Genomic DNA, 19,220 nt, shown 5'->3' on the forward strand with positions numbered 1-19,220 from the left:
GTCCTGATGTAAGGCACAATATCCCCATATATCAACTTTAGTCTAATGTTCAGGAACTCCAATTCAGCAGCCTACACAAAGCATTAGATTATTTTCTGGAGCAAAACAGTATTCCAGGTTCAGTAACAACCACAAGGAACAGGTGGGGACCAAGGATGGTCACTTCCTGCTCTAAATTTCAAGCATGTGTTCTCCAAATTTAGGCTCCTCGTGGTCAGTTGTGACAGCCAGAATGAGAGCTTGTGGGTCTCTTGTGGGCACCTGGTTGGTCCCTGGTTTGCAGAATGGTCAATCAGATGCACCTTTTGTTCAAGCCATGTTCTTACTGTGCATTCACACTGCTTCATTCATGGAATTTTACAGGGGACCAGACAAGGTTTGCAGCCCTCTCATATTTCCACACCACTTCTTCCTTTTCCTCCAGAAAGGAAAAGCCAACTAAGCTGGAAAAGCCAGAATAACTGCAAGGCCTCTGGGCTGGCAGCACCAGGAGTCTTCCGTCTGGAAGTGCCCAGAGCCAGAGAAAGCTCATTAGAGACCACACCACAGCTACAAATCATGCACCTTTCTCAAGTTTACTCATATTATTTGCTATGGAACGTCTGGGTGAGCAATATTTCTTACCTTCTGAAAGAAATCTTCTCCACTTTTGCCTTTTCCTTCAGCGGCAGCTGAAAACAGAATAGCACACAATTAAACACGTATAATATATTGCCCTAATGAAGCATTTTCCTCACATACCCCTTTATCTCATCTTAGAGATGCTCGCTATCTTGTAAAAGAGATAAAGCACTATGCACCCCAGACTATCAGATTTGCAGCATCAACCCAACTCTGGTGAGAAAAACCGGGATTATCTTGTTCAAAAACAGAAGCAGCTCTGCAAAGCAATTAGCTTTAAATGAGTGTTGGTCAACTTCCTTCATGCAAATCTATGCCAACATGGCTTGCTCAGCCAAATTTTCCAATTCATCTGTGTTTAAAGTGGAGCAAACTGCTACCTACAAAACCAAGCTACTATTAAGGGGAAACAGGTATTATGACTGTCACCAGGGGTGGCGGGATGCCAAGACTTTTTAAGCACATAGCTCAGTCTCTTTTCATAGGGCCAGTGGAGCCTGAGTTCAACTCATTTTCAGATTTTTGATATGCTCATTCAAACCTGAGGGAAATGCATGGCTTCTCTACTAAACAAAAGGTTTGAGGTAGCTATGAAGGGTTGGCCGAGTCCCATGTTTTACTTTTAGAGATGAAAACCCTCCATCTAGTCTGTCCCTGCCTTAAAAGAAAAAGTCATCCGGACAGGCCTGTGCTAGAGAAGTGGGCAAGGAGAGTTGACCAAGAAGCTTCTTCTCTCTCTGCTTCCTGGAACACCCCCTCGTAGACCTCTGCAGCCTTGGAAAGTAGTCGCCACTGTTTCCCATGGCAGCTCTGATGGGAGAAGGTGAGACAACAATGCCAGACTTCAACCCTCACTTGAAGCAGAGAAGTCTCCATACTGGGGGTTGAAAATATCGGAAGGTCCCTGGGAAAGGATCCCTTTCTATGTAAAAGAAAATCAGGTCTAGGGCTGAGATCCAAGAACTACTTCCGACACCTCTAAATACTTGGGCATGCCCAGTCGTACTTCTTTGCTTTTGCGGTTGTTGTTCAGCAGTTTATTGGCACTACCACCACCATCACAACCGCCCAATGTAAAACTGCCTTTGAATGCTACAGCGCCTCAACCCTGTAGCCCATAAGCTCAATTCTGAGGTCCTCTTGGTGCACAGAAGTAGTTGCACAGTTCTTCTCATTCCACTCTAGGGCTAGACTTAATCAAACTTTTTACTTTGGCTTTTACAACCAAAGCATGCCAATCTTTGAACTTCCTCCAGTGAGTAAACCAAGTATATCTGCAAACTCGAAAATATTCAGTTACCTATCATTCACACAGCTTACCTCCATTCAGCAAGAAAGAAAAACATTTCTAAAGTTTTTTTTTAGAAACTTTCATTAGCTCTATTTGAAAATGAAATTCTAACTGATAATCCAATATGCATTGCTGGACTGATTCAGAAATGTATGAGATTATGGGCTGTTAATGATGTTAAGGAAAAGCTAGATGATCTAGGTCTTCTGTATAAGAAAGTGAGTTTTGCCAGGATGATAAAAACACACTTGTATATTCTATGCCAGCATTGAAACCGGTGCTATACACATGGCGAAAAGGCAGAACTGAAAACATATATATACCTTAGTTATTACTTCAGCATTTAATATGTATGTGAGGCCATCCTGCATAATACTACATATACCCTTGTGATTTCTGGACACCAGTATTCAGGTTTTAGGCACTGGGGTACCTGGCAATTTGCCAATCCATCTCAAATGTTACTTTGCTTTCCAAAACAGACTTCTCCTGTTGCACAAGACAACAACCAAGAACCTAGACTATCTAAGAGAGACTCGCATGAGAGAATGAATGATGGTAAGGCTATCTGCTCAGAGGATGGAGTCAGTGTTAAACAGCAACTACACTGAAACTCACTCTTTGCTTCAGGTTAGTTCTCCTGGGATTTGCATCAAGCCTTTTGAAAGAGGTGAGTTACCAACTTAAACTCATGCAGTATCTGATCAGAATTATTGTTTGGTTTGTATGGAACAGACATGAAACTGCTAAATCAAACATGAGAAATAAATTTTCCAACATTGTTCTAAATGAAAAGGAGGCATAGGAGAAGAGAATCAAGAGGACAGCAGTGTTTAACGCTTTCCCTTGCAGCCGGTATTCTTTTCAAGGTTTGCCTTTGTCTTCTACCTGCAGGGTAAATACAGGCAGGAAAGATAAAAATACATGATTTTTTTTAAAGTTAAGATCTAACTGCTCTTAAAAATAACTTTAAAAACAGCTTAAGTTCTCTTTCAAGAGGGTTTGAGAAATTTTGGAATGGTATGGCTACAATTACGTTAAAGTTTCTCTTAAACACTTGAATGAAAACATATTTTAATATATTCGCAATATGACTTAAGCCTGGTGTACTCTCTTCTGAGCTCGGTATTGGGGGTAAAAACCTTCAACTCATACTCCAACATGTTGTACATTTATAGGAAAGACATAAAACTAGACAACCGAAACCTGCAACAACGAGGTGGCTATTCTAGGGGCTTGGACACTTACATGGCCTACGTTCATTCAGCCTTAAAATGCTCAGACTTCTAGAAAAACAAAGTTCATCTCCAAAACCTGGTCAGAATTGCTATAATTTGAAATTCTAAATACCATTTTGAAGGCAAAGTCTGAGTTCACTCCCTGTCACTTTAGTCCTCAAGGCATCAAAATGGGCCAGAAACGAACCACCAAGAGAAAGAACAGCTTTTGTTTCTCCTTGGAACTGTGCAGGAACAGTTTAGATTTGCCCCTTTTTGCCACGCTCAGATAAATCCAGTTGGCGCTACTCAAGAACAGAAACAATTGCTTCTGAACACCTCACTGTTCTTGCTGCAGTGTTGAGGAAGGAGAGGCAAGGCAAGGCAAGGCATTGTTCCCATCACAATAAACCATGGCTTATCACAAGATCTGAACCAAAAGATTGGCAAAGGCCTTGATGCCTCTCACAACACTTCAGGAACAGGTCCAGAACTCAAATCCCTATGCAAAGAAAGAGGACCAAGCTCAGCGCTCACAGAAATTAGGCTCAAATTCGAAGGAAAAAAGGTGACCGACCATTTCTGCTCTTTTCTGGCATTTCTCCTATCCCACTGTGCTGACCGTGAAAAGGCAAGTATGAATACCACCATCCCTGAACAGGTAGCATGGTTGTTCAGTCTGCTTCATGCTGGTGGAGAAAGACTTTGATCCAGCTTCTCTTTTGCAGAACGCACGTTTCCGAGCTAACCGGTATAAATGATTTCCTACCTTTAACTAGGTGGGCAGGCAACCTTCTCTACCTCCACCTCCTTACACAGCAAGACTAATGACTTTCCCAATACAAGTAGGATGTGCTGGGCTCTACCATCCATTAAATTCCTGCTTCTCTGATGTACATTTCAATTAGAATACCTCTAAAGTTACCTATGCCAGGTTTGTCAATCTGGTGCTCTTCAGATGCTTTGAACTTCAGTTCCCATCAGCCCTAAACACCACAGCCAGTGTGACCATAAACACTGGGACTTGTACTCTGAAAGATCTCTCAACGCCGTTCTGATGCACACAATTTCTAGTCTTACGTAAGCCAAGGACTGACAACTGCCAACCTCTGCAGTGGATGCCACCCTCCCCAAAAGCCATTTTGTTTGACCTCTAGCAAATACACCATTTTTAATAAAGCGGCAAAACAATTGCCAACCATTTTTCACATAAGGAAAAGCAATTTGTTCTCAAAACTTCCTAAGGAAGGCCAACATTGTACACTTCTCTGTTGCCACTCTCACCAGGGTCCGTTAATGTGATGCTTGGAACACGTACTCCAGAAACTGACAAACTTTAAGGGCTCTGTTAGGCTGATTATTACTAAGCTTGCGTGCCTAAAGGAGTTGGCTTGCATGACAAAAAATACATCTGGACTACTACGAGGCAAACAGTGTCCCGCAAGAATTCAGAGGCTGGCAATCCCTGGTCTAAGCAGGGATTTCCCCCTGCCTCCAGTGTCCCCCAGTACCTACTGAAATTTACAGACAATGCACTTTTCTGCCCTGCTATTTTGAATGATTTTTAATCAAACCATTTCTAAGAAAGCAGTCCATTTACAGAACCTACAGGTGTGCTGAAAACTCTAGCTATTTCTATTTAAATACGAGTACATATGTTAAGCAATTTATATTTTCAGCTTTGCTCTTATGGTTTTCACAGTTATAATGCAATATTGCATTTCATATACTTCTCATTTTCAGCCAATATAGAGCTGCAAAAGTTCTATCCAAAACTAACAGTACAAAGTTGAAACAGGTGTTAACTATTATGATACCCATGAAGTTCAAGGTTTTGTCTACTTAAACATGATAAAGTACTGTTGAAAATTCATGCAATTAAATTTAAACAAATGATCTTGAAATTCTATTCAATGTTATTTTAATTCCTTTTTTGCTGCTGCAGTCACTAGTACATTTCAAAGAGAATATAGACTTATGAAGCCAAGACAAATTTTGTGTAAATGTAGAATTGACTGCATCTCTTTCAAGCGTCATTCATCTTGGAACTCATGTCTTTCCTTTCTAATAAAAGCAATCGCTGAATTTTTTGAGCAGTACTGAAAAAAACCTTCATAACCTCTAAAAGCATTTTGTTCTAAGTCCTGAATTGTACTACTACTGTTATTAAAGCAATGTACCCCCTTATGTTGGAAGTCTTCCACTTAAGTTTTATTAATCTTTTATGTTTGAATTCTGCCCATCCAAAAATGCCTTGAGGACTTAGAGAAAACGTCTCATTTTCCAGGTGGCTATGTTGAAGAGTCATACTGTGACTGTTTATCAGTGACTCTGGCAAAAAGCTATGGTATGAAAATTAAGCTGGAGTTTTTGATTGACAAACAATTTATCAATCTAAGCTACCTTACATGGAAAAGCTATTTGTCCAAGTGCATTGACACTATCAAAATCTTATTTCTGAAAGTGAGGAAATGAAGTCATTGTTGAGACAACAAGATCAAAGCAGAAGGAAAAAAACCTAAATGGAGTGAGTAAAGATATATTTTCACAGCTGTTTGTGTACAGATATTTAGAAAAGAGACCTCTTGATTCTTGCTAAAGCTCCAGTAAAATTTTCCACTGTCTCGGATGTAGAGAGAATTAACACCACAGACCTGGAAAAACAGTTGTCTGTAATCTGGGGCAGGGAGAGATTGCAGGTTTTAACATGAAGCCTAAGAAAGCCTTATAATGGATGGATGGAACCCAAATGCAGACATTTATCCCACCATAAAAAAACATATTAGGTTTTAAAACTTTTTGCAGGTCTACAAAAGCTGTCACCCAACAAGGTGAACAAAGATCCCAGCCACCCAGGAGGGTCCAAAGCTTCCCTCTTGGAAGGAAAGTTGGAACTTCAACAAAATGGACTGTGAGTTTACAATTACACTTCTCTTCTCTGTGTGTGATTAGACAGCATTGTTTTTAACACGTTAGTTCTTATAAGGTTACACGTGTGGCATGCTACCATATCCTATCATAAACATAAAAACTGTTTGCAAATGTATTCTTTTAAAGTTTAGCTTAGCCAACTGGCCATTATCATTTCATCTAAAAATAAGCTCTGGTGGTCAAAAGCCTGGCAATCTGCATGTAAAATGGGACCACCAAGCTAGCAACTCCAAGCATACAAAAGTTGCACATAGATAAGCTGGTAGAATAAACATTTTAAAACACAAAAGCAGCCCAATGAGCTTTCAGGAGTTACCAAATTCTGAAAACAGCTGAGCCTATGAAAGAAGAGTGGGGAACATAGGTCCCACCCAATAGTTCACTTCAACTCCCATCAGTCCCAGCCTGCATGACTTATGATCAGGTATGGTGGGAAAAGAAGTCCAGCAACATTTGGTGGACCACAGGTTCTCCATTGGAGTTTTAGTTATCAACTGTTACCTTTATATGGATTTAATTTTTTGAGATCATCTTGCAGAAAGCATTACCCTCAATAAAATTACTGAAACCGAGCTAAAGATTGGTTTTATAAACAAGTCACATCCCCATTATTTTGAAGATTACTATTTCGTATTGACAGATCTTTAAAAATTATCACTCCCAAACAATGAAGTGTAATTTTTTAAGTAGTGCAAAGCAACTGAAAGTCTGAAACAGCCCAGTTTATTTTACAAAAGCTTCCCCATGCAAGAACAAACAACTATGCAGAGAATCCCTGCCTAAGATAATTAATTTAAGGCTACATATATTAATTAAATAGCATATATTACAATGTACATTGCTTATAAGATAAACATCTATAAGTCACAAGTCAGACTTTGGATCCATCATTCTTCAAGGAGAATCTGTTTACTCCTAAGATTTGAACAATGTTTGAAAACAAATCAGAATACTGTTAATGTTTACTGCAGCCAGATGAAGTGGTCAAGAATATGCCTGCAACTGCTTTTCTCTCCAAGCTGAAGAATGAAAAAGAAGGGCCATCTATGAATTTGGGTTTAAACCCAGCCCCAGCCTAGATTTCAAACATACTGCTGCTAACCAAAAAGTACACAAAAGCATCTTAAACTGTCCATTGATACATTTATTATAAACCATGTGCAGAACACTCCTACAATGAATTCTTCCCAGCCCCTCCATGCATTTTTCAAATACTTCCTTTTGCCCATATAGCTGAGAATTGAAGCCGAGATATAAAGAACGGCAGAACTAGCTCCACATTCTGGGATGGGAGGCTAAAGTCATGTTAAAGAGAAGGTCTTCTTGAAATAGGGCTCCCAAGGTATGGTTGGAAGGCACGTGAGACCGCCACCTTGCTGAAGCTCAGGTGTGCTCAGTGCTTGTATGGAAGTTCACCTGGGAATCCTATGAAGCCACCTTGACAAAGAGGAAAGGTGCACCATAAGCACAGAATGGCAAATACACACTTTTCTGAAAAGAAGTGAAGAGACGGGAAAAGATTCAAATGTTGTGGTTGATAGGGCAGAGTGTAATGCTTTTCTTTTAGTCTAATGAGGTGCTCTGGGCTTTAAAAATGCTTCTGAAACCCAAGCCTAGCATAGGGCTGAAGCTAATTCAGAAATCCCATTGAGGTTTGGAGGCAGCACAGATTTCTTGCTGCTTTTAGGGTAATTCTGAGATTCAGGACAACTGGGAGGTTACCAAGAACAACTGAGTCCAGCCCAAATTTCTAGATTACTGCTGAGCGCAGCCTTTCTATCTCAGACTGTGACTGGGCATGTCACCTGTTCCACTGGGGGAAAAAAAGCAAAATACAGAATGGCTGCATGTGTCTGCTACACACCCCATGACCAGCCTAAGTTGTTGTTTTTGAATGCTAAATCAATGATCAGGTCTTAAGTATAACTAGCCAGGAGGAGGAAGAGAAGGAGAGTCAAATTACTGTTCTACATTAAGTAACTCATTATGATGCTTTCAGGTAAGCATATTAACACTCCTCTTGCTCACAACCAGTATGATGTTCATGGAACTGGATCCAGATGTAGCCTTGCCTAGAGGTAAACCAATAAAAATAATGGGACATGTTACTCATTACCAATTCAAGTTCGATTGACTTCAGTAGGGTTTCTCTAAGCATGACTAAGTTTGGATCCAACCCACTGTCCAGCTGCTACCTGCCAATGAGTTCCTCCCAGAGGAGACATTTGAACCCATGACACCCTGATTCCTTTATGATACCGGCTCTGACACATGCATTCTGCCTTAACTTGGAGGAAGGGCCACTAACACATACATATTTACAGAAAGTAAAATAGGCCATTTTCTTATAATAGGCCAACACCTTATGTCATGGCAAACTCAGCAAACATGGCTCTCTACTTAGTGTACCAGCACTAATTTATAATATACATTATATTATACTCAGCATATGCCTAAAGAACAGTTATTAAGTAGTCCTCCAACACTTAGGGATATGCCCACAATTTTGCTGACACCTGTTTGATTTCAGGATAAATTTGACACTTTCAAAATTTTCTTCATTGGTTTCCATATTGGCCCATATTAAGAAAAACATTTACATTTTTATCAAAGGCTTCTGTTTTAGAATTCAATGCAAATCAAACATTAGCAATGCAAAGCATCTTGCAGAGTAAACAGTGCCCCTGCACAATCTCCCAGAACACTGAAGCAAACGAAAAATTATACATGTGTGGAACTCCTCCGCCTGACTTCCCCTACAGCAAGGAATATTTCACTTCTTCATGTGCAAAAAAATACTGAACAGCAAATGATTAAAACTATAGTAGGTCAAGTCAAGCAAATTAAAATAGCATAAAGTCATTACAACTACATCTGTGTACTACTATGCCCATTCATTCCATTTATTTCCCAAATGAATCCAAATGGAGTGTATTACTAGATCACAACCAAAGACAAGATAAATTCCAGGCTGGACAAACAGCAAATTAAGCTACTTGTTTGCAGACCAGCAAAGTCGTTTGGAAGCAGGGGACAAAAAGTGCTGGCTGGACTTGGGAGGCCGATACTCTGCCCAGCTCAAAAAATGAGCTTTTCGGCCCCAGTATGAATACTGTAAAATTGTATTAACCAACTACTGTCCATACAGTCACCTTATGTGAGCAAATGCTTATGCAAATCCACACAGCTTCAGATAGCAAGCAAAGGACTGGGAATACACTAAAGTACCAGAAAAGCCAAACACGTCAAGCAAATCTGGAAAATGGTGTTCCTACTTTCATATCAACAGAAGGTTTTGCAAGCAATTCATAGAAGGAAATGGACAGAAATGTGAGATTCTAGGATTTATTCACACCATGATGGAAAGCAAGCAAGCTTACCAATATACAGTGTGGCAGCAAAGCACATCTGGATGTGTCCAAGTTGCTCACTTACACACACACAAGCACAGTGCCAGCTAAGAATGGTTGTTTTTAATTCAGCTTTAGCTGGAGCAAGGTGCATACTCTTAACAAGAACACTTCAGTGCACTTCGCCTGGCAGGAGATTTTGGCGGTTTAGCACAGCACAGCATAGCACAGGATATCTAGCATTTAAACAATTTTTACCCTCATTCTTTTCAAAACTATATTAAACTTTTCATGATGTGTCAGATGTTTAGAGAATGAGATGGTACGGCATGTGACTTCAGATGCAGAGCGTCTTAAATTTCCAAGTATCCCTCTAGCAAAATCCATGTGTTTCAGTGCTTTGTTCAAACCTTCTTGCCAAATGGCCTGCTTGCTTTTTAAGACGGAGGGCTTGCACTAATTTGGAAGGGATGTCAGGGACCCAACCCTACTACCGCTTTTCTACCACCCTGGATATCGCCACAGATGCCTGCTGCCAATGTGCATTTAGACAAACAGTTAAGTAAATCCAGCTCTGTGTACTGCTGTTAATGCCCTTCCAAATTCACTGCCAGTTCTGTACTTCTGTAGCCCCTCTCTCACTCACTCTCTCACACACACACACAATTAGGTGTTAAGATTTCCGTCTCATTCTTTCCTTAGTTGTGTGGATGAGTAATCATTTAAAAACTGGGACATGGGAAGGCATATAAGGCCACTGTGTTAACTGACTTAAATTTGCCTTCCTTTATACATGCCAAACTGAAACAACAGCTGGCCAACCTGGGCCAAAGTCAACCTGGGGCATGAGAGAGCCTGAGACATGGCATCCTTGAGGCTCAGTTCAAGCACAGTCCTCCCAGAAATTGCCTTGAACAAGTCTCACTGGTGTCACAGGAGAGCTTCTGTATCCCTGAGAACTTCAGAGATGATTGTCCATTGCCTCTTCTGCCCACCTTGGTGGCACTCAAAGTTTGCTGCCCAGAGCAACTGCCTCACCTTGCTGATTAGTACATAGCTAGGTCACCTATGGGTTCTTTGACCAAGGATTGACCCAGGGCCCTGGTTCACATTGTCACCAGGTTTCAGTGCCTGCAGGCTCCAGATGGCCGTTCAAATCCACTGACAATGTCATCTGAATATCAAGCTGACATTCCCCCTGACTTATTAGCCATGCATCATGTCATGCCATGCAAACTGGCACTGTGTGTCTGCCCCCAGATGTTATGAACACATATTCCAAAAGGCTGTTGAACATGCCTGGGTTGCGCCACACAAATTGTGCATTAGCTATTTAACCCACAATTTGCCACGATTGTATGCAAACGTCCCCAATATTACACCATTCACAAGATTAACTTTTCCTGTGTTTACTCACATTTTAAAACTATCTACACAATTGCTTCTTAGGTGAATGATGCAACATTCAATGAGGCCCTTTGGTACATTGCGCTCAGCCTGTTAAGCATTTATAGATCAAAGCTTGCATTTGAATGGAGATTGAACAGCAACATAAAATTAACCCAGGCAGATTATGCAATATTAAATTAAGAGGTAAGCTATCTTTAGAAAGGTATGGAAGCCTTAATTGGAAACATCCTTAATTTTCTAGAGCCTTAGCAAAACCATCAGCATACCTTCTTAAGAAGCTTGGAAATGGTAGACTTTCCAACAGCTGGAAACAATACCTGCATTGATCATGCTACCACAAACAGTTCAGCATGAGGAGCACATCTGGATTGTTTCAGGACTGGCATACAACTGATTCATTTTACCTCTGTGCCATACAGATGCCCAGGTATATAGTAGTTTTGTGAGGCCCAAAATCAATGACCCCTGTAATTAACACTATTCAGGTATCATGGATTTTTGGTTCCAGTAATGGGAGTCTGTCTTTCAATGTAAATATTGATGGGAGAACTAGATCAGCAAATGGGGGGTTACAATTCCCTGGATGTCTTTGCTGTGCAAAATGGGAAGGGAAGTGATAGGCATCCGGGCAGAAGAAACTGCAGCATTGGGGTGGGGAATCCTTCCATTGCTCACTGCCTTCCTTTTGTAGCCTTCTCCAGTCTGGTTCCAAGTGGTGGAAAACTGCTGAGATTAAGGTTGCAGAAAAACAACAGACAAGAGAAGCAGTAAAAACTCTTTCCAACACTCCAGTTCATCTCTCCAGGTTACCCCTTTGCACCACAAATGCAAACATGGGACTGGACATTGTGTGTTTGCTGCCAAGTAATGTTTTGGCTAAATCTAAGTGTTTTGAAATGCAAGGTCAATTTCTTAAGCATTCCAAATATCTGCAGTGAAAACACAACTGCGGTTCCATGCTTTTGTCATTCAATATAAAGGAATTTAATTTCATTTTACAGCTCCATCTCATCTGTACCTTCCCAGGGCAAGAAAAAAAAGTTACAAGAACCTATATAACACTCTATTTCCTCTCAAGACCCCTTCAGAAGCTGTCTCTATAATAGCAAATGAAAGAGATGGCAAGGGCTCAAGTACAAATTTCAAAATTTTCTAGTTGTCTCTGTTCATAGCAGCCTCAATCAAGTTGCTAAGAATTGTGAGGAAAAAGGAGAACGATTAAAATCTAATTCAGATTATTAGTACTAGTGTTCCATTATCATGCATGAGGTCTTTGCACACTATGCAGAAGACGAAGGGTTGACTAGTGCAAGGTCATAATGGCTGGGTTCATGCAATAGTGGGAGGAAAAACCATTAGCTTCTTTTTTCCCCTGCAGGCATGCCAGTTCCATGGCACATCACTTCCTGCATTACCCACGTCAAGGGTAAACTGCTCTGTTGCTTCAACCTGATGAGGTCAACAGCAGAGGTTGCTTCCAAAACATCCAGCAAACCATGGTTTGTTCTAGGCAATTCATGCCTGGTGCATTGCTGCGTTCAGACAACACTGCAAGTCATGGCTGGCGCAAGCAATCGGGGAAATGAGGCACCATGCAGGAACAGAAGGTACCATGGCTTCTTTTCCTTCCCTGATCAAATAGATAAAAGTCAACATGTCAGAAGTGCTTAGGTTAATGGCAGAAAACAGAGAATGGGTAAAGCCTACCAATTCTGACCTGAAAATGGCATTGGCTTGTCCAATTATTTTTCCCAAAGTCTGATTAAGGGCTTTTATTGAATTACATGGTAATAAATAGCTAGAAAACCAGGGGAAGACAGTAAAAAATGGGGGAAATTAAAGGTCATGTGTGAAAACATCCTGTTCAACACCAACTGCAAAATAAAGGAAAATGAATAAACTGTCAAAAGGGGGGTCTTGAATTCATTTCATCCTATTTGCATGTCATCCTTCAACTCCAAAGCAGAATTTCTTTGAAGATTCTATACTGGCTTTCAGCAAATTGTCAGGTTGCCTTCATATCCAGGGTGATTAATTTGCTCTAACTAACGCAGACCCAGCTTTTTTGCTAACAGCCTTGGAAGTTTTTCATACCTCTCCAACCCCATTCTAGGGTCAATGGTACATTAGCAATGAAATTATGGGTGTACATAAGCGCAGGCTGTATATGGATCCTTTACCCAGGACTCACACTTAATTCTGTCTTAGAATATTATATCCTGCTTCTAATTCTAAAATGGCTTTGAAAAACTTTAGCTAGAGATGGCAGAGATTTAACCCACCAAAATCATGTATCCAGATTAAACACTTAAGCAGTTCTACTTTACAACAAACACAATACAAAGGAAGTGCAAAACACTGGATCTATACTGACCACTAGTGGTAAGCGACTCTATTTTTGTTTAAACAAGGAGACTGCAGAAAAAGCAACTAAGTGGTAGTATTTATGACTTGTAGCTGTGCTTTAGTTTCATTTAAATTTCTTGTGCAGATACTGCAGGAAAGGAAATGAAAGAGTTTTGAAATGTACCGAGTGCTGGTACACAACTGTCCTTTATGCCATTATAAAATTGCTACTTTTATTCAAAAAATGAAACCTATGAGGTTAACTCCAGATGTTATGATACTACCTTTAAATGCACGGGCTGTTTTTCTTGCTCTGCTACCAACAAGACCTGTGTGATCTTAAAAACACTCAAGGTCTCCCCATCTCTCAGCACTCTTTAACACTATCCAAACCAGCATATGGGAGAGATGTTCAAATATTTAAATTAATCCCCTATTTTTAATTTATTTGCCATTTGCAATCTCAGAATGAACTTAAAACATGTGTCAGTTGCAACAGTGTCACTCTGACCATTTGCAAAAGATGGCTTTGGTGGCTCCATTCCCTCAAACTTCAAACAACCAGGCTTTTTTCTACCACCCTCCAGAAACAGACATCTTACTTTGCCTGAGACAATGAAGAGCCCAGCAAGTAGACCAGTCAGATACATTGTGCCTCTTATTAATTCCTTTGACCTCTTCTATTGTTGGGTTGGGGTTCTTCCAAAGCACCCCAAAGACCATCACACAGTCACTGCACCTCAGTAATTTGACAGCCTTAGGGTTGGGATATCAGCTGACTGACTGCTTAGAAACCAGCACTGTTAGGTAGTCCATGATGTCAACAATACCTTTGTGTGATCATTGGCCAACATCTTTATTGCCCATCATAGGTGTCCCCAGTACTAATGGGATAATAACCAGTTTGTTGTATGAATTAGAAGCAGCCACTCCCTCTCCTGCAACCCTTTAGAACAGGAGTCGCCAAGTCCTTCAGGCTAGAAAGAAAGTTTGAGGTAAGCATCAGGGCTACCGTCACAAATGGTTGCCCAGGGCACACCCAGTCACAGCACACCTCCATACAAAACCACTCCTCTAGCTCATGTTTTGCTCCAATGGAAAAGGCTCAAAGACACAGAGTAGAAGCACAGAGCAGAAGGCAGAAAGGAGGTCTAAGCCATGCCTTTTAGCTCACTGATTACAGAGAGCTTCAGCCATGGAGTGGTAAAGAAATGAACTAACAGGAGTAGTAGTAATTTTTCAGAGTCACCCCATACTGCTAGCATACAAGCTCCATTCATCAAGTCACTCCTTTCTCTTTCATCAATCACATGCCCATCTGTCCCCTTCCCTCTTTCTACTCCCCAGACTCTCCAACCCTTCCTCCACACTCCTCATTCTTCCTCACTGTGATCCCCAATCCACAAGCTACTGGGCAGCAGCTGCTCTTTTTCATAATTTTGAAAGATAACTGGGGGGCACAGGGGGACTTCTGCAAGCATGGTGTTGCCAAGCTCAGCTCTTTTCCCTCCCAGTTAAGCTACACAGCCTATCATCCTATTTACCTTGGGTAACTGCAGACATCTCCCACAACAGCTGGTTGCTTGGTTCACACATCGCACTGTTCCTGGTGCCCCAGACAAGAGACTGCAAAACTGCAAACAGTGGAAGGCAATTCCTGATCAGCCACATTCACACATCAAGATAGCCTATGGTTAAGCAAACCAAGCATGGGAGAAAAGGATCTGAGAAAAGAGGGTGAGGGGGAAGAAGGTTATTGAATGTTAACCACAAACAACTCAGGAAGAGAACCCCATGGATTGTTGTTGGGTTACATAAGCACAACCCATGATTCAAATTGCACTCTTGATTGTTGCCACATGCAAAGCAGGTCAAAGGGTTCAAGAAGCATGAAGGACCTAAGATGGCAATGGAGACACCAGCGCGATGCAGAGGATGATCAGCATAACCATTTTCTCAGTTTCTCTTGCATTAAAACTAATGCAAGTAAGTTACAGTATCCAACTAGTTACATTCCAACCATGAGACTTATAAATGTGAATCGTTCCAACTGACATTTACTGTCCAAATCTTGGTCTCCAATATTTGAAGGGGTTCATCTTGGGACTGACTTCTCATATGCCAAAGTGGGATAAGGCTCTTAGAAACAGCATCAACTGCAGTATTAACAAATGTAATGGCGAGGTCTGCAAAGAATTCTACAGATGGGAACATTTTGTTAGCGCCAATTCAAGCCTTCAACATTGTTAGCTCTCATGCAAACAAGATCATACTCACACCCCACAACCTTGATTATAAAGTCATTTGCTGCCATCCAAACAATGTAAAAAAACATTTCCACAAAAAAGGATTTCTAACATTCCATTTCATATAGGATATTATAAACTTCAAGTTTTCCATAAAATGGGATCACAAACCAAAAATGTCTGTGCAAAGCCAAATTGAGAGCTCATTCTGCATGTAATTAAACACAGGCTGTGCTAATCTAAGGAAGTCTAAGGGAGTAGAGAGCCAAAAGAGAAATAACTTTTCAATAGAAAATAATATTTTGGTTTTGAAGATTCAGGACTGGTTGGGGAGAACATCTGCAAGAGCAACAGGAGTCCAGTTTTTCTGTTTGGAATCTCCTGTTTTTTGCTAATGCAACTGCAGCTGTCCAACCATCACCAATTTCACAGCGGTAAACATCAGCTATACCTTGCAGAAAACCAGATATGGCTGCACCCATAAGTAGAAGGGTACGAAAGGAGAGAGCAAGCTGTCTATTCAGTTCTTTCCCATTTGGTATTTTTGTGATGTTCATCTCCCAAGTCCATTCTGACCAGTTTCTACATTTTTTTAAGCTCGGCAGGAAAATCCACATACTTAAATAAGCTGCTTCTCACAGAAGGCAAATTTCTAAACGTACTTCATTTCAAAATATGGCTGCTGAACTCCATTTTTTAAAAAACTGCAACAGAAAATCTACAGCAGTGCAAAATCCGAGAGACAGCCAGGTTCTGATCTGCACATTAGTCCAGAAGGTGTGAATGAGGGTCATTTCATATTGGAATTTGTCAAGATTAAATACCTCAGAGTATCCCTCACCAGATATGAACACACATGCTGCCATTTCACAGTTGCAAGGAAAAGACAAATTGTATTAACAGGCACAGGGTTCTGATTCCTAAAAAACATTAGTGTTCCTTTGGAAGCTGAACAAAAGGTTTCCTAGCTTGTATTATTTATGAAGATATGCTCAAAAGCATGACCAAGATCACTGAGGCCTGAAGCTTCAGCCAGCGATTGGGATGCTCTCCAGGGGAGGAAGGAAGCTGGGATTTTATCACCCCCACCCCCTCCAGCCAATTCCCACCCCACCAGTTCTGTTTTGCTGGACTGGGCCCCTGCTTCTCAGAGAAGCTGCCACAGAGCCAGCAAGAGAGAAGGAAGAATTGCCACTAGGACTGAACGGAATGTGAGATGGCTGGCCTGTATCTGAGGAGGCCTTGCCTGCCAGGCCAGAAGCGAGGTGGCAAAACCCCCAAAGGAGTTATGACTTTGGAGAGACAAGGGTAAGGGCCACAACCCCTAACCTCTTGGAGAGACTCAGTTTCTTTGCTACGTGGCTTTTTCCCCTCCGCAAGAGTGCTAGACTTATTAAGAGGGTCCTCCTCAACAGCTGTTGGATCCAGATGGCTTCCAGAGGGCCCTCGGGTTTTCATGCTGATTTAGCTGGAGCTTCTGTTGAATCTCTGGTTGATTTTGAACCGAAGTGACCCGGGTGGTTGGCACAATCATGCACTCCCCACCCCCTAATAGAGCTCATGCAGCTGGGAGTGATGATGCAAAACAGGAGATGGCTTCAGTGCAGATGGATGCTCTCAATCTCCTGTAGTCAGTTATATGGAAGGGCAGAGAGAATGGAAAGGAAACAACATCTCACTGTCTCTAGTCAATCTTCCTCTGCCGCCCACTGGAACGTTTTAGGGTTGACCAGGTCTATTACATGGTAGTCTGCTGTAACATATTTACTAGGCACTTCCAAGAGAAAGTCAAGATGCCAAGATGTAGATTCCACTGTTCCAGAATCAGAAGAGGTACCCAGATCACAGCCTAGTCAATTTTTCATGGACGAGTTACATTTCAAGAAAGTTGGCAATGTTAGGAGACTTATGTCTCCTTTTCACACCTAGGAAGTAAGGGTGCAGATGTGCTTCATCAGTGGCTAGATCAGATGTGGACCAAGAAACTGAAGGTCAGTCCAGACAAGACTGAGATGCTGCTGGTGGGCAGTTCCTCTGACCGGATGGTAGGTACTCAACCTGCTGGATGAGGCTGTAGCCCCTGTGATGCAGGTCTGCAGCTTGGGGGTGCTTCTTGAGCCATCTTTGTCACTCGAGGCCCAGGTGAAAGGGCCTCCTACCAACTTTGCCTGGTGGCCCAACTGCTCCTCTGTGTGGACAGGGATAGCCTGGCCTCAGTAATCTATGTTCTTGTAATCTCTAAAATTGGTCACTGCCATGCGCTCTATGTGAGGTGCCCTTGAAGACAGTTCAGGACCTACAGCTTGTGCAAAATGAAACAGGCCAACTCATAACTAGGACCAGGGGGTCTGAGCACATAACTCCAATTTTGGCTTGCTGGCATTGACTGCCAGAAAGTAGGGCTTTCTCAGTGGCATCCCCTGATTATGGAACAATCTCTCCATTGGCGCCTGCCTGTTATCTTTTCAGAAACAGGTTGAGACTGCCTTTTATTCGGAGGCATCCAAATGCCTTTTAATGGTAACTTATTGGGCGGGGGGTTCAACTGTTTTTAACAGTCTACTTGTACTAACTTAGTTTATTTGTTTAAATTTGGTTTTTCTTTTTTTTTTGTAACAAAATTTTATGGTGGTTTCATTGGGTTTGCATTTTGTATTGTGTTTTATTGCATTCTATGAATTGCTGTGAGCTGCCAGGAGAGCTCTGATTATGGGGTGTTATAAAAAGGAAATAGATAAACACCAGCAATGCCAGCTGAAATATCAGGCATCAGAAAGGAAATGACATTTCAGCTGTTGGGGACAGGGGATTCGGAGCCCTTGACTGTCGCATGACTAGCTAAATTAGAATAAACTCTGCATAAAATAGGGAGACTAGTAGAATTAAGCAAGAGAAATCATGTGATAACTGTTCAGTCTTCATGATTTATGCATGGTGCAAAATCCAGATGGCCTGAAAATGGAATAAGAACACCTTGGGGAGTTCAATCTAGAAATGATATGATATTTGTATGAGAACAGAGAACTACATAAATTGTAAAAACTATTCTATACAGACTACGTGACAGAGCTTTCTGGAGGGTTTGAAGCACCATGTTGAATTACGTGGAAGTCCCTCTTCTGCTGAAGAAATGTACTTGTATGACCCACATGCACTTTTGACCTTTGCTGGCACAATGATTGCTTGTATGCATGCAGACTACATGATGCTTCTCCCACAATGCTGGCTTGATTCAGACACCACATTCCCACTAGCCCAGAACAAAGTTTGGAGGATTGTAAATTGGCCATCGGCTCCCTTCTCCACCCAATCCCACACACAGAGATTCCCGTCTCCTTTCCCTGACTTGGCATAATCGTATCAGGCAAGCTATGGTTAGCGCCAGGAACTGTCAACAATGGCGAAGCCTCTCCGTGACAGAGGTCCTGAAAAAAGGGATGAGCTGAATCCGAAAACCTCTAACAAGAATGAATTTGCTGAAGCTGCCTTAGTGAGCTAGGCAACCTCTGGCAGAGATGAAATTTACAATTCTCAGTAAGATGTTTCTTAATCTATATGCAAGCCACTGATAGTCAAAGACTCAGCTACATCAAAACATAAGCAGGTCCTCTCTCCAAGTGATTACCCAACAATATCTCTAGCATCATAATTTCCAGGTTAGAGTAACGGACGCTGTATTATGGCATAGTAAAACATGTTATCACAGAAGGAGACAATAATGCTGGGGAAAGGGGAAAAGAAGATGAGTTGCATCCTTGAGTTTGCAATAGCTGAGCAGAGTTATGAAGAACAAGACATTTTGGAGGGC

At 41.5% G+C, this 19,220-nt stretch overlaps 1 protein-coding gene across 4 annotated transcripts in view; it reads right to left on the bottom strand.

Moving 5' to 3' along the window:
• The window catches only part of BICC1 (BicC family RNA binding protein 1), an 87,365-nt gene extending 86,610 nt beyond the window's left edge, over nt 1–755 (bottom strand). For 3 of the 4 annotated variants that reach the window (XM_044420351.1, XM_044420348.1, XM_044420350.1), the window contains exon 1: nt 625–754. The gene's annotated coding sequence lies outside the window, so the exon portion shown is untranslated. Of the gene's footprint in view, nt 1–624 lie in introns of all 4 variants that reach the window. The other variant, XM_044420349.1, reaches the window with a different exon arrangement.
• Nucleotides 756–19,220: the final 18,465 nt, after the last annotated feature.

Source organism: Varanus komodoensis, unplaced genomic scaffold, assembly GCF_004798865.1.
Source record: "Varanus komodoensis strain SLA01 unplaced genomic scaffold, ASM479886v1 scaffold11, whole genome shotgun sequence".
In the NCBI taxonomy this organism is placed as follows: domain Eukaryota; kingdom Metazoa; phylum Chordata; class Lepidosauria; order Squamata; family Varanidae; genus Varanus; species Varanus komodoensis.